This window comes from Nicotiana attenuata, chromosome 8 (genome assembly GCF_001879085.1).
Source record: "Nicotiana attenuata strain UT chromosome 8, NIATTr2, whole genome shotgun sequence".
In the NCBI taxonomy this organism is placed as follows: domain Eukaryota; kingdom Viridiplantae; phylum Streptophyta; class Magnoliopsida; order Solanales; family Solanaceae; genus Nicotiana; species Nicotiana attenuata.
The window spans coordinates 15,485,647-15,497,260 of record NC_031996.1 but is presented as its reverse complement, the minus strand read 5'-3'; the positions used below and the strand labels follow the sequence as shown (position 1 = coordinate 15,497,260).

Genomic DNA, 11,614 nt, shown 5'->3' with positions numbered 1-11,614 from the left:
ACTTCCACAATAGGCGCCAAAACGCTCCCGGTTCATCCAAAACCCGACCCGAACATACGCCCGAGTCCGAAATCATCATACGAACCTGCTGGAACCTGCGAATCCTGATTCCGAGGTCGCTTACTCAAAAATCCGATCTTAGCTAATTCTTTCAACTTAAAGCTTCTAAAATGAGAATTTCCTCTCCAAGTCAACTCCGAACTTCCCGAAATTTAATTCCGGCCACGCGTACAAGTCATAATACCTGAATTGAAGTTGCTCATGGCCTCGAACTGTTGAACGGCGCGCTAGGGCCCAGAACGACCGATCGGGTCGTTACATAATGCATCAGCCCTATTTTCTTTTTATCTAAAGTTGGTACCCACACTTGCCAGTATAGTCAAGAAGAATCTGTCTAGCGATTCTGTAAGCATGGATAAATGCAGAGCATAAATGACAACTATCCTGTAATTTCTTTAGCATATATGCCTTGAAGTTCAATTTCTTTAGCATATATGCCTTGAAGTTCAATTTCAACTATCCTGTAATTTCAATTCCAGAGGGATAAATAAGGAAAAGAATTATTAACAACTGGAACTACATTAAATCTACCAAATTATTTGGTTGATGTTGGCAAAAGGCTCCCATTCAAATGAACCAATTACCTAGCTACTTCCTATACTAATAAAGAATAAGGTGCTAATCAACATGTGACACACCACTGAGCTGCAAAATGGCAGTAAAAGATTTCTCCATAAGACTGTGAAGTCAGAGTTTTACTCAACAGCAAAAGCTTTACAATTATTTTCATTAAGAAATCATGCATGCTAAGTCACATAGTTCCTGTAACAGCAAGATATTGCAGAAAGATAGCCCTTAGTCAAGCTTGAACTATGTGACTTAGCAGTCATGATTTCTTAACGAAAATGATGCTCTTTGTGCTGTATTAAGTTCATCTTGTTTAACTTCTCGATAAGCAAAAGAAGTTTCTATTAGCAAAACTCTTCCCCCTCTCTCTCTTGATACACTACTCTTGAACAATTTGGGTTCTCAAAGTTCTCTGGTTCTAACATAACCAGACTCTTAAAATTGCTAAGGAGCACAAGCAGGCAGAAGTTGAATCAACAAAATAAATCAATGTTTCAGGTAAGTTGTTACTCACTTGGTACATCAAGGATCCGAATAGTCATTCTCCTGAACTGGAGGCTGGAAATATGTTTGTTGCGCTAATAATAATTCTTTTAATTGCCTCACTTCTTTCATCTCATTTTCGAAGTTAGACAGACGATTCTTCAAAGACTGGTTTCATTTTCAGTTGCACGTAGCTTAGCCAATGATTCAATTTTTTAGGAAGTTCCACCTTTCAAATCTTTCGCCTTTACTCCACCCCCCAAGCCAAATACATGACTACAACTTTGAGTTCCAAAGCATTTTTCTACAATCTCTATGATAGGAAGTGACGGTACGGACTGCACCAATTCCTTGATTTGAGCCTACAAAGAACACAGATAAATTTTCGTCAGATCTCATAATAACTAAAAGTAAAGAACATTTTTCAATTAACCAAATACACATGTTTCTCGATTGTTTCTGGATCAACAAGTGTGTTATTCTTCTTGCGAGTCTCGAAGAAAATTGTTGCTAAATCTGGTGGTTTGCCATCTTTTCCACCCTTTATATAAAAGTAAATATGTCAAATAACGTCTCGTCAATATTATGAAAAAATAGATTTGATGATCACACCTTTTGATTAATAATCTCTCTAACTGGCTTGCTACCAATATGATGAAGCATCTTCAACATAGTTCTATTTGCTGCATTCCTATTACTTCTCGCCTATATTTGAGCAACAATAATAAATTCAAATGTTATAAATAAATTATCAGTTGTAAGCATGTGATTTTTGCCCTATACGAAATACTCCTATAAAATCCCAAGAAAATAGAGTTTTATTAATTATTTGCCATTTTAGGAATTTTCGTAGAATTTTATGCATTTTGTGCATGTTTAAGTTTTTGTTTAAATCATGAAAAATGTCAAAAATATCACACATGGCATTTAAGCTTTATTTTTACATTGTTAAGATCCATCGGTAGTTACTTGTTTTATAAAAATTGAAAATCACAAAAAATGCTTCATTTCTACACTCTTTCCTTTTATTAATTTTTATCTTTTAATTTAAGATTAAGTAATTTTTATAATTTTTGTAATTAGTTAATTAGTTTAATTTCACATTTTTAGATAACCTAGGATTTTAATTTTAGGATTTTTAATTAAAGAAAAAGAAAAAGAAAGATAAGAAAAAGAATTTGAAGAAAAGATTTAATTGGATATTGAGTTAGTTCTTGTATTCAAATTAGGCCCAAATTTACCTACCTAGCCCATAATTCCCAAGCCCATACCTCTAACATAATCCGTACGCCTATATAATAATACATAATCCCTGCATAACCCTTAGACGCCAAAATCCCTAGAACTTTAGAAGATAGAGAAAAGGGCACAGACATCGGCTCTTCTTCTCCATTTTTCCTTTCCTTTCCTGGGCCTCTCACTCAGGGCCTCTCACTCAGCTTCCATGGACCTCCATCAACACCTCCCTTGACCGCGCCAACTGATCCCTCCCTATATTTCCCATCACATACATCTAAAACAGCTAAGAGAAAGAACCTAAATCTCGAAAAAATTGAGATTCAAAAAAATAAAGAAATAGAGATCTGAAAACAAAAGGAAAAAACAGAAGATTTCGAGTGATTTTATTTTTGCTGATTCGGGAAAGCTATCTCCATTCGTTTCTGGGTTGCAGATCTGTGAATTGATTGCAATGCGCTGCAGTTGTTTTTTTTCCCACCGAGTTCGTAGCTGAGCTCAATATTCTGCTGCAATTAGCATGTATTTGGCTTCCTTTTCTTCAAAATTAAGTCCTTGAGTATATAGGTATGTTCCTCACTCAACTATCCTAAGATCTGTTCTAGATAGTAAATCATGAGCTTGTTTAATTCATGTATCGCTAATGCTGGCATTTATTTGTGTGTATATTAATTCCAACAATGAATAGAATTTGGTTAAATCCAATTGCAATCCATTTATTGGTTAAATTTTCATTGCTTGAAATGTGGACAATTTGCTAATATTCATGTGACAGTAGCTACCCATGAGAATTCACGGAAAGAATATGAATTGGGTTTGCTTTTTAGTGTCGAATATGGCTAAGCATCTGTTGTAAAAATGTTTTAGTTTTTTTTTTTCCCTTTTTTTTCCTTCTTCAATAAATACTGTTCAAAATTTTATTTGGGTGATTTTATAGAATGAGCTGTGATCGAAAGTTTCAAATCATTTATGCTGTAGTAAATTAGAGTTTTATATGGTTTACCAAGGTTAAAATATGTTAGGCCCAATCACAAGTCATCTTAGCCTAATTCTCTTTCACTATCAAATTATATTATTCTCTAAAGATAAGTAGTATCTAAACAGCATCACAAATGTAGATTAAAGTCCAGATTCTTGGCAAATACGTGATTCAACAATAACTCAAATTGGGCTTAGTTGATTGTATATCCTGTCCTCAATAGATTATTCCATAACGGAATCATGAGTATCCGTGGTTTGCTTTAGTTGAGTACAATCTTTTGAAATAAATTGAGGTGTGTCATGCCAAATAAAATCTCAAAACCATTGGTCCTCACTTAATTAATTTTAATCCTTTAGAAATCGAGGTGTGCCATTAGTTGAATTTTCCATGGCCCTCGCAAAGTTGAAAGTGTGTTTAGGTGCGCCCTTTAAAAATTACCTTCCTAAACTCGGGTGTGCATTTCATGTAACCCAAATCCAAATCTCAACAACGTTAAATAAAATGTGTCTCGGACTGCGGGTGCATTTCATGTGGCGTGGTCCAAAGATGTGTTTTAGGTGACGTTGAAATATTCTTAAAAATAATTAAAAGCGATTAATAAGTTGTAATTGAACCATAGGCTAAAACATGTATTAAAATCAGATAATAGGCCAATTCTGATAGTTTAAGCGACCGTGCTAGAACCACGGAATCCGGGGGTGCCTAGCACCTTCTCTCGGGTTAATAGAATTCCTTATTCAGAATTTCTGGTTCGCAGACTTCAAAAGGAAAGTCGAAAGTTTCCTCGATTTGGGATTTAAAATAAACCGGTGACTTGGGACACCAGAAAACAAACCATCCCAAGTGGCGACTCTGAACAAAAAATGAATAAATAATCCCATTTCGAATAATGTCACTTAAATTGGAAAAACTCCCTTTTATCACCTTCGGGTGTGTAAAAAGGAGGTGTGACAGCTCTGGCGACTCCGCTGGGGAACATATCCCAGAACTTCGGTTCAGGGTTTAAGAATTCGAGCTTAGAATAGCTGTTATGATTGGCTTTATCTGTTATCTGATTTTCCTACATGTTTGAGCCTAATGTGCTAAATGTTTTACCGCTTTGATATTTTGTGAATTGTATATATAAACTGCTACGAAACCCTTCTCTCTCTGAGTCTTCTAAATCATGGAGAAGGGTGCACTTCGTGTGACTTCTCTTCTGTCTAGAGTCTTATCCCATTTTAGAACGAGGTTTGGACAAGTTGCAAAGCCGGTGAACCTTCTATATTCCCGGTACGCTGCCCCCCCTCGGCTCGAGTTGTCCGCTCGGGTAAGCTAGGTCTAGAACAATAAACCCAGGTTTTAAACCTAGTATAACAAAGCCTCATGCTGGATCCCTAGTAGGAACGATTGTTTGCATCACATGCATTTGACTTAGGGGACTCAACACATGTGTTGGGTCTGTCTAGGACAGGTGTACCCAAATTAAAAAGACCATCATGATGCATCTTACGTGCTACTTGCGCATTTGTTTGTTCGGCTTGCATGTTGACCGGCTTCTAGAATAGAGGAAGAAAATAAAAAATAAAAAAAAAAGAGAAAAAGAAAATAAAAAAAAAAGAAGAAGAAGTGAGAGGTAGGTATTTGGAATATTCTGAAACTCTGCCAAAATTCTGAAGAAAAAGCCATTTCAAAATGAGCCAAAATTTTCAAGTGTCATGTTTCCCCTGTTCTGTCAAATTTTACCGAACTACGCGGGTCTGATTCTCACCGGATGTGAGATACGTAGGCAAACCTCATCGGTTTCGACCCCAATTTTCAAAAAATCCAAAAATATTTTCTTTCAGTTCTTTCTTTAGAAATCTTTCCTTAGAAAATTAAAAAAAAAGAAGTTTTTTTAACTCAAAAATGGTTTCCTTCTTTCTAAAATGTCTTCATGTCGAAAAAGAAAAAATAACAATAAAANGGATTCTCAGGTGCTAGAGGCTCGTACCCAACAGATAAGTCGGCTACTCCAAGAAAAGGGCCAAATCAGGGAAAGAATCAGAAACATTGCCAACTACATTGTCATGAAGTGTCAGGCTGGTGAGCGGATGGGCCGTACCACGTTCTCTGCCTCCGTGATGATATTTGTTCGCCAGGTCATGAATGAGCTGGATCAGTTGCAAAAGGGTCTCGCACGCAGGCCCGTGGCGATGCCGAGTGATGCCCCGCGGGCCCAAGGATTTGAAGCTTTGATGTATTCTTAGATAATCGAGTCTGTATTTTTGCTTTTGAGCCTGGTTTTTGTACTTTCCTTTTCCGTAGAAAAGAAAAACAAATAGTCTAGTAGCTTTGTAATCGCAGTTGTTATTAGTGAAAATTTGAAAATTCCCAAAAAAAACGAAATTTAGTTTACTTTGTTTCTTTATTTATTTTTGTCGTTTATTTGTCATGAACTACGCTTGGTCTGATTCATGCGGGTCGATGATACGTAGGCAATCTCCATTGGATTCGATCACAACCATAAAATAAATTGAAGTGAAAAATAAACTGAAAAAAAATTGAAGTGAAAAAAGAAAGAAAAAGTGAAAAAAAGAAGAGAAAAGTGGAAATGAAAAAAAAAAAAAAAAAGAAAAAAAGAAGAAAAAAGAGAGTGCCAAAATAAATGAGCGGCAAAAACGAGATGAAAAATCAAGAGTGACTAAAGAGAGGCAAAAAGAGGTACATACTGAAAGGGTTAGTTAAGGCCGGGATGAAACATGCAACTGTGCAAACACACGGTAAAAGCGTTTAACTGTTAGGTGCATTGCATCCTAACGTGCGATTTCCTATATGTTAAATGTCTCAAAACTAACAAGGTTGTTGTGTGAGCAAATTAGCCAGGTTCTGTTCAGGTGGTTGATTTTGTTGGTATGCGATGATGAACGCGCAACTTTGCACGCGGCCACAACATTATACACAAAATCAAGCTCTACCTCCCAGAAATGCCCATCCTTACCAAGCTCCACATAATCCCCAATCAAATGTTCCCCAGTACAATCCCCGCCCAAGAGAGCCTTTCAAAAGGAAAATTTCACCCCTATTGGTGAATCATACTCGGGCTTGTTCCAAAATCTAGTCAGGCGAGGTCTGATACAGCCAGTGGCCCCAAACCGGCCAAACCCCTAGTCCCTCTCGCACCGAGCTGATGCTAGATGTGAATACCACTCTGGAGCGGTAGGAAACAATACAGAGGACTGTTGGACCCTGAAAAAAGGGTAGTTGAAGATTTGATTGAAGCTGGAAGAATCATTTTTTGGGACAAAGAGGCTCCTAACATGATGAACATTCCTCTGCCTACTCACACTAATGGGCCAGTAGTCAGAATGACTTGTGAAGATAAGAAATTTGATTTGGCACTGAAGTCCATTGCAGCCATTGCCGAGACAGAAGAAAAGTCAAAAGACGGTTGCAAAGTGTGAAAGTTCTCTATCAGACGGGAGTCTCAGTAGCCAGTCTTGCCATCCTTTCTACAGCCGAATTATCTCAGGGTGTGATCCGGATGTTTTACTTTATTATCTTACTTTCCGATGTAAACCCTTCTATCTTCAAAAATAAAATAAAAAAGGAAAAATTAAAAAAAAAATCAAATGAAATTAATATTTCATTTTCCAAGAATGTCTCTTTTCTTAATCTTGTCATTTTCTCATTCTCTTTTTTTTAGTTCTGTTAAATGCAGATTTCAATAACATGACATGCTTGCGGACTTCATGCCCAGATCCCAAAATGCTGTCAGACTTCGAAATAATGAATCAAGAGTCGAAGTGCAAAGAGGATATAGTTTAAGGAAATAAAATAAAGAGTTGGAACAACTGAAGGAAAATTGGTTCCCGGATTGGAAAGGTCCATACATTGCAACAAGAGTACTGCCAAATGAGTGCGTTGTACTTGGGACGCCTTGAAGTAAATGTCCTTGAAACAATTGTCAATGCAAATGCAACCCAAAGGTACTCTGATTGATCCTCCATACAGTATTAATATTCTCCAGTTGGGATGACGAAGGCTTTCATTCTCGCAACCCCTAACACTATCAACCATTTGCAAACCCTTTGTTCCGATTAATCTTCTTTGATTACCCTCTTTGGAACATGAAAGTGTTATTTACAAAAAAATATGAAAAAAAGAATGAGATAAAAAAAGAAAAAAAAAAAGAAAAAGAAAAATACAAAAAAAGGGAAGAAAAAACAAGATAATGACAAAAAAAGACGAAAAAAAGAAAGAAAAAAGGAAAGGAAGAAGAAAGAGAAAACAAAACAAAACAGAAAAATAAAAGAAAATCAAAAACAAAGTTTCCCTGAACTACGTTTGGCTTGATTCCGAAAGGATACGTAGGCAGCCTCTCTCTGGGGTTCAGTCACACCAAAATAAAAATCCAAAGTTTCCCAAAAAGTGAAACTGGGGCAGTTGTTATAATGGTTCGGCGATGATCCCGCCTGAAAGGTCCTAAAGTTGTAACTCAATTCAAATCCTTTTTACCCAAAACCCCGTTTAAGTCCTTCTGATAAGTCGGCAAAGAGGTTCAAAATGGGAGGATAGAGTTACTTGGATCTGATACAACAAAATGAGAGAGTCTTATTGGTGAAAACCCACACGGACACCGTGAGGCGACAGTAAGCAAAGAAATCAAAATGAGAGAGTCTTGTTAGTGAAAACTCGCAAAGAGCACTATAAGGCGATGGTGAGTAGAGAAATGAGAGAGGTCAGCTCGTGAAAACCCGCAAAGGGCACCCCTGATCGAACAGAGGATCCTCACAGCCATCACCACCGACAGAGTCCTTTCAAGGTTTCTTGATTTTGAGGCAAAGGTTGTGATGAATTTCTGAGAGTCGGACGGTTTACACAGATCAAGCATCCAGTCCAAAAGGCATGTCATGTTCATTGAAGTCCGCATGTACTCCAGATAAGTCCTTCTTTCCTTTCCCTGAAAGGAACATTTCTTGTTTTAAACTCATTCTCCATTCCATTATTTGTTTTCCTTGAATCCCTTTCGGTCTAACTCTGTTCCGAAACTAAGACAAAGAAAGGATGGCAAGACTGATTTACAGGGTTCTTCTTTGGCGCGAGTTAATGTGCAGAAAGGCACCCAGCCTCGTCGCGGGCATCAAGTCGACCCCGACTAGCCATGAAGGCCGATGCTTGGAAATCAAAACTCTTGGAAGGAGAAATCAAATTAAAGCGCCTATAAAGGCAAATGAAGTTGAAAAGGTTGAGTCCCATGTGGCTAACCGTCTCGGCAAAGAGTTGAAAAATTCAAGGTACCCCAAATGCTCTGAATTTGAAGAAAGAAGCCAGAAAAGAAAGGCCTACAAAGGCGAAATAAAATTGGAAGAGGTTAAGTCCCACGCGACTAGTCGTTGTAGCAAAGTTTGAGGAGCCAAAAGTTCCCCAATGTTCCGAAGGAAAGAAAAAAAAGAAAAAAAAGGAAAAAAAGAAAAGGAAGTCAGAAAGGGAAGGCCCCCGAAGGCAAAATAAAGTCGAAAAGGTTGAGCTCCATCGACCAATCATCATCACAAAGTCTGGAAAAGCCAGAGTTTCTCTAGAGTCAGAAAGGCAATCGGTGTTCAGGAAGCAACCAGTTGCAGTTGAAAGGGCCGAGATCAAGCGATTGAGACAATCAAGGCCACAAAACCAACCACCGTTTCAAACTAACAATTGTTTTTTGTTTGAAAATTTGAAACAGGTGCAATCCAAGCAACCGTGCAAGAAGTAGGTGCAACCAAAAAGGAAAAGAGATGCGCAAGTGCTAGAAACAACTTTGCAGCAAGGAATCAACCCCAAAAGGGAAGTTTCCTCCAAATTCTTTCCTGTATTTTCACTAAAAAAAAAGAAAGAAATGAAAATTGAAAATAAAAAGGGAAATAAGTAGAAAATTCAAAAAAAAAAAATGATAGTTTAGAATCCCCAATATCAATCTTTTATGCTTTTCCAACATTAGGGCTCCAATCCCTGAGTTGAGATTTTTAGACATAGGGCCTCCGTTCCCTAGTCGCCTTTTTTGCCAACATTAGTGCTCCAATCCCTGAGATGAGTTTTTAGACATAGGGCCTCCATCCCCTAGTCGCCTTTTACCAACATTAGGGCTCCAATCCCTGAGTTGAGTTTTTAGGCATAGGGCCTCCATTCCCTAGTCGCCTTTTTTACTAACATTAGGGCTCCAATTCCTGAGTTGAGTTTTTAGACATAGGGCCTCCATTCTCTACTCGCCTTTTTTACCAACATTAGGGCTCCAATCCCTCAGTTGAGTTTTTACACATAGGGGCTAGCCGCCTTTTTACAAAAATTAGGGTTCCAATTCCTTAGTTACATTTTTAGACATAGGGCCTCCATTCCCTAGTCGCCTTTTACGTTTACCAACATTAGGGCTCAATCCTGAATTGAGTTTTTTAAAGACATAAGCCATAATTCCTAGTGGCCTTTTACCAACATTAAGGGCTCAATCCCTAGTTTTAGTTTTTAGAGCAGATGGGGCCTCCATTCCCTAGTCGCCTTTTTACCAAAATTAGTGTTCAATCCCTGAGTTCGAGTTTTTAGACATAGGGCCCTCCATTCCCTAGTCGCCTTTTACCAAACATTAGGGTCAATCCCTGAGTTGAGATTTTTAGATCTTAGGGCACTTCATTCCGTAGTCGCTCTTTATTTCCAACATTAGGGCGTCCAATCCAGAGTTGAGATTTTAGACATAGGGCTCAATTCCCTAGTTCACCTTTTTTACCAACATTAGGGCTCCAAATCCCAGAGTTGAGCTTTTTAAGACATAGGGCCGCTCATAATTCCTAGTCCGCTTTCTTAACCAACATTAGGCGCGTCCAATCCCATAGTTGAGTTTTTAAGCATAGGGCCTCCATTCCTAGTCGGGCGCATTTTTACAAAAATTAGGGTTCCAATCCCTGAGTTACGATTTTAGACATAGGGCCTCTCATTCCCTAGGTCGCCTTTTACCACATTAGGGCTCCAATCCTGAGTTGAGATTTTTAGACAATAGGGCCCATTCCCTAGTCGCCTTTTACCAACATTAGGGCTCCATCCCAGAGTTGAAATTTTAGACATATGGGCTCAATTCCCTAGTCCTCTTTTGCCAACATTAGGGGCTCCAATCCCTGAATTGAGTTTTTAGACATAGGGCCTCAATTCCCTAGTCGCATTTTTTACACACATTAGGGCTCTAATCGTAGTTGAGTTTTTAGACATAGGAGGCCGTCCATTTCTAGCCGCCTTTTTACAAAAATTAGGGTTCCAATCCCATGAGTTACGTTTTTAGGACATACGGGCCTTCATTCCCTAGTCCGCTTTTACCAATATGGACTCCAATCCCTGAGTTGAGTTTTTAGACATAGGGCCTCCATTCCCTAGTCGCATTTTCCAACATTAGGGCTTCCAATCCCCAGAGTTGAGATTTTAGACCATAGGCCTTAATTCCCTAGTCGCCTTTTTGCTAACATTAGAGGCTCCAATCCCTGAGATGAGTTTTTAGACATAGGGCCTCAATTCCCTTCGGCCTTTTTAACACTTTAGGGCTCCAATCCCTAGTTGAGTTTTTTAGACATACGGGCCCTCCATTCCCGTAGCCGCTTTTTACAAAAATTAGGGTTGCCAATCCCTTAGTTACATTTTTAGACATACGGGCCTCCATTCCTAGTCGCCTTTTTACCAACTTAGAAGCTCCAATCTGAGTTGAGATTTTTTACAATGGGCGCTCCATTCCCTGGTCGCCTTTTTCCAACATTTAGGGCTCCAATCCCAAGAGTTGAGATTTTAGACATAGGGACTTAACCCTAGTCGCACTTTTTTTCCAAACATTAGAGCTCCAATCCCATTAGTTGTGATTTTTAGACATACGACCTCCATTCCCTAGTCGCCTTTTATGCCAACATTAGGGCTCCTAATCCCTAGAATTGAGATTTTTAGACATAGGACCTCCATTACCTTAGCCGCCTTTTTGCCACATTCGGTCTCTAATCCTAAGTTGAGATTTTAGACATAGGGCCTCCATTCCTCGTCGGCCTTTTTTTCCAACATTAGGGCTCCAAATCCTCTGAGTTGAGAATTTTTAAGACATAGGGCTTTAGACATAGGGCCCTCCATTCCTAGTCGCCTTTTTTCCAACATTAGGGCTCCAATCCCTGAGTTGAGATTTTTAAGACATAGGGCCTCCATTCCCTAGTCGCCTTTTTTGCCAACATTAGGGCTCCAATCCTTGAGTTTGAGATTTTTTAGACATGAGGGTCTCCATTTTCTAGGTCACCTTTTTACCAACATTAGGGGCTCCAATCCCTTAGTCTCGGGATC

At 38.6% G+C, this 11,614-nt stretch overlaps 1 protein-coding gene across 1 annotated transcript in view; it reads left to right on the top strand.

The window, feature by feature from the left end:
* LOC109230973 (ABC transporter G family member 27-like) overlaps positions 2,442-11,614 on the top strand; it is a 20,189-nt gene continuing 11,016 nt past the window's right edge. Inside the window, exon 1 of the mRNA XM_019396482.1 lies at positions 2,442-2,913. The gene's annotated coding sequence lies outside the window, so the exon portion shown is untranslated. The remainder of the gene's footprint in view (positions 2,914-11,614) is intronic.